Here is a 5,000-nt window from a genome sequence, read left to right on the forward strand (position 1 = left end):
ACACACTACACATACACACCACACACACATATACAATCCCACACACCACACACATATACCACATACACCATACACACATACACACATACACAATATACACACACATATACACACACATATACCACATACACCACACATACACACACATACACACACACACACACACACACACACACACATACACACACTGAGGAGTTGGCTTTTTATAAAAGATATTTCCTTGAAATTTTAGCTAACTTGTGTTATAATGGGAAAAGAGAAGTGTAAATTTGTGTTTCTTCTTAAGTCAAATAATATGACTCAGATGGTAAAAGTGACAGAGCCCATTCAATTCCTATACAGCAGGAATAGAAAGCAATTTGTAAAATCATTTCAAGTAACCACGAAAGATAGATAACATTAACAAACCCACCTTTTTGATGTGGAATAGCATTGACATGGTAGCAGCCTGAGGATGTGAGGTGGGTAGGGTTGGGCAATTTGTAACAGTGAGGCAATTGCCACACACACACACACCACACATATACACACACATACCACACATTCATACACACACACACACCTCATACACACACACCACACACACACCTCATACACACATAGACATACATACATTTGCACATATATACATACACTTATATCACATACACACCACTAACTACAGACTACAAAGGCCTCCTGCTGGAGAAGATCAGAAGTCCCTGGAAGTCTAATTATTCCCACACACACTTGCCAAGCTTTTGCTCTTATCCTCTACCACCCTTCCCTCTTGGGATGTACAGCAGTGAGCCATCTAGTGGTCATATGACCATCCAGAGACTGCCCCACCTGGGGATCCATCCCATATACAATCACCAAACCCAGACACTATTGTGGATGCCAACAAGTGCTTGCTGACAGAAGCCTGATATAGCTGTCTCCTGAGAGGCTCTACCAGTGTCCGACAAATACAGAGGTGGAGGCTCACAGCCAACCATTAGACTGAGCACAGGGTCCCCAATGGAGGAGCTAGAGAAAGGACCCAAGGAGCTGAAGGAGTTTACAGTCCCATTGGAGGAACAACAATATAAACTAACCAGTACCCCCAGAGCTCCCAGGGACTAAACCACCCACCAAAGAGTACATATGGTGGGACTCATGGCTCCAGCCGTGTATGTAGCAGAGGATGGCCTAGTTGGTCATCAATGGATGACCAGGAGAGGCCCTTGGTCCTGTGAAGGTTCTATGCCCCAGTATAGTAGAATACCAGGGCCAGGGAGTGGGAGAGGGTAAGTTGGTAAGCAGGGGGAAGGGGGAGGGAATAGGGTTTGGTTTTTTGTTTTTTTTTTTTCGGAGGGGAAACCAGGAATGGGGTTATAATTTGAAATGTAAATAAAGAAAATACCTGATAAAACAAACAAACAAACAATTCTTTTTTAAAAAAAATTACTGTAAGTAACTGCACTTACACCTGCTTCGGGCTTTTTGGTTTTCATACCTTTCTTTTCCTTTTCTTTTCTGAGACAGCATCTCACTTCGCAGACATTGCTGGTCTCAAACTCACTGAGATCTGCCTGCATCTGCCTTCACAGCGCTGGTATGAAAGGCATAAGCTACTATGCTCAGCATATACTGGGGCTGCTTTGGTTGGTTTCTTTCAGTGTTCATTTTCTCATTTGTTCATTCAGTGAATTGTTACAATGTTTCTGCTTCGAAGGATAGGAGAGAACAATACTGATGTCGACCTCCCTTCAGGAACCTCACGGTCTAATGGTAAAAACCAAATGTATCGGGGCTGGCGAGATGGCTCAGCAGGTAAGAGCACTGACTGCTCTTCCGAAGGTCCTGAGTTCGGATCTCAGCAACCACATGGTGGCTCACAACCACCCACAATGAGATCGGACGCCCTCTTCTGGTGCATCTGATGACAGCTGCAGAAAATTACGCCAGAACCAGCGGGGCTGAAGCGAGCCTGAGCAGAGGTCCTGAGATCAACAGCAGCCACACACATGATCAAACACAGTCATCTGTACAGCTACAGTGTACTCATACACATAAAAATGAAATAAAATAATTCTTTAAAAAAAAAAACAACAAAAAAAAACACAAATGTATCAAATACGTGAGTGGTAGGATTGAAACACGTTAAGAAAAGCAAGTGAACACCATGAGGATGTGTATGCGCATGTGCAGAGGCCATCAAGCAAAGGAGGAGAAGGGAAGACACAGTATCCAGGTAGAGTCTAGCAGTCTGGTACTGAGAAAGTACAGTCAGGCATGGTGACACATGCCTGCAATTCCAGCTTGCTGACGTTCAAATGGGATTGTTGCTATAGGTTGCCATAAAATTGAAGCCATCCTGGGAACCTGCAAGTTCAAGTTCAGCCAGGGCTCCATAGTGAAACCCTGTCTCAAGGGGGGAAAAAGAGCTCTAAGGGATGGCAAGGTGATTCAGTCTTTAAGACACTGTCACCAAACCCAAAATTATCCTCTGACCTCCCCCCTCTTTCTCTCTTCTCTCTTTTCTGTCTCTCTCAAAATAAATGCAATTTTAGAAAGGCGCTTTAGAAACCAGACAGTGGTGGTGCACACCTTTAATCCCAGCACTTGGGAGGCAGAGGCAGGAGGATCTCTGAGTTTGAAGCCAGCCTGGTCTTACAGATCCAGTTTCAGGACAGCCAGGATTACACAGAGAAACCCCTGTCTCAAGTAAAACAAAAGGGAGGGGGGCTTTTGTTTTCATCGTTAGTGCTGTGAGAGCCACTTCTTCTCAAGGGACAAATGAATAATTTTCGTAAGTGTTTCCCTTAGGGAAACCATGACCCATCTAGTCTCAGGTTATTGGTCAGTTTGGGTTCCATCTCATGGACTGGGCCTGAGGTCCAGTCAAAACATGGTTGGTTATTCTATAATCTGTGTCACTGTTGCACTAGTGATCATAGCATGCAGACGGAATGCTATTATAGCACACAGCATTCATAGCTGGGTGAGTTTACTCCTCTAAGGGGTGTGCATGACACCAGCCAGCACTGTGAATATGAGTAAGTAGGGGTGAAGCTTCCAGTTAGGTACTAGCTGGATTTCTCATGTTCCACACATAAGTATGTGGAACTTTCAGCCTGTGGGACCTTATCATCATTTTATGGAGAGTACCCAATATCTTTGGCCCCTCATGTTTGGTGGGGGGGAGGTCTCTATGATATGACTTTGTCTAATAACTCAAAAATAAGCTTTTCCCACCTCTGCCCATGTTCACAAAATAATGACTCTGAGACTTCTTCTATATGAATAAATGCCTAGGCCAAATGCTTTGGATCATTCCCTGAATAGCTTATACCTTTATCATCTTATTATTCTATTCTAAATTCTGCCAAATAGCCAGTTACCTGGTCCTCAGTTACATGGGACAGTCTTCCTCTGCCTGTGGGACCAAATCTCCTCTTCTCGCCTGTCTCTGTCCCAGAATCCCCTCCCGGTCCCAGAACTTCCAATCACTATTTCCTGCCTAAGCTAATAGGCCAACAGCATTTTTATTGACAGGCGATGCTTCCAAACAGACCAAGAGATTCTCTTTACATCATTTGATATCTAGTTGAAGTACTTTCCCTCTGCCCCCCCCCATTATATCATGCCTTCATTTAAACTATATGTATATATATATATAAATATATATATATATATATGGAAGCTTCTACAATAGCGGGTTTCCACATGGCTTTGTGAAAGGTCTTTAGAGTTAGCTGTCCCTCTTTTACCCTACCTTTCCATCTCCCCTCCACTTAACTCTTGTTTCTAATTTCTTTATTGCTTTATACACTGGATTCTAGTTTCCTTCCTTGGACAATCTCTTCCTCCTACCTACTTCCCTCCCACTTAACGTCTTTGAGTATTATTCCATTGTGCAAATGTACCACATTTTCATTGTCTATTCACCATTTGATGGACACCTGGGCTTTTTCCAACTTCTGGCTTTTTATGAATACAGAAGCCGTGAACAGGGTGGAGCAGGTACCTCTGTAGAAAGATGTAGGGTCCATGGGGTATATGCCCAAGAGTGGTAGAGCAGGATCTTGTAGTAAATTGATTTCCAGGGTTTTTTTTTTTTTTTTTTTTGAGGAAATTCCACACAATGAGGTCAAGAATATGAGACTAGGTCATGAGCCCAGGGAAAAATCTGCTACTATTGTTCTAGGACATGAACATAGCAGCAAAATAAGTCCTGGTGACAGACTGCTATCCTCATAGATCAGAGCCTTGCCCATCCCCCCATCAGGGAAGCTTCTTCCTACTGTCAATGGGAATTAACAGAGAGACCCACAACTGGACAATGGACAAAGAGTGAGACACTTTGGAACACTCAGCCCAAAATGGGCTGTTTATATCACACCCCTTCCCTCAAGGCTCAGGGAACATATGTGGAAGAGAAGGCAGAAAGATTTTAAGAGCTGGAGAGGGAGGTGCTCACATGAACTCACAGAGACTGTGATGGGATCCGTAAGACCTGCATAAACTCAAGCCAAACAAAACCCCAGCACATAGAAGCAGAAATGGGCACAAAGTCCCATCCCTGGCCAAGACGCTCTTTGCCGTTTGTACATGCTGGGCAAGGGGAAAGCAGTTCTCTTCAATATAGTGATGCTAGGTAAAACAACCTCTCCAGGGCAGGTTGCATGCTCAGGAGTAGCAGATAAACAACACAAAATAAACCCAATTTGGGGCTGGGGACAGTGCATGCACGCACGCTTTGGGGTTTTTTTGTTGTTGTTGTTGTTTGTTTTGTAAAAGAACAATAGGACGTGGAATTGGATGGATGGGATGATCTGGGAGGAATTAGGACAGAGGAAAGAGTATGATCAAAATATATCGTATAAGATTCCAAAAAAATAAAAATAAAAATTTAAAGAGAGAGAAAATGAAGAAGCCTTATAGAATCTGAATTTATCTCAGACCTTGGCTTACCTCTTTGAATTCGCAAGCTACTCTTGAAGAGTAAAACAAAGTTTTGGGGGTTGGTTGGTTGG

Source organism: Mastomys coucha, unplaced genomic scaffold (assembly GCF_008632895.1).
Source record: "Mastomys coucha isolate ucsf_1 unplaced genomic scaffold, UCSF_Mcou_1 pScaffold13, whole genome shotgun sequence".
NCBI lineage: Eukaryota > Metazoa > Chordata > Mammalia > Rodentia > Muridae > Mastomys > Mastomys coucha.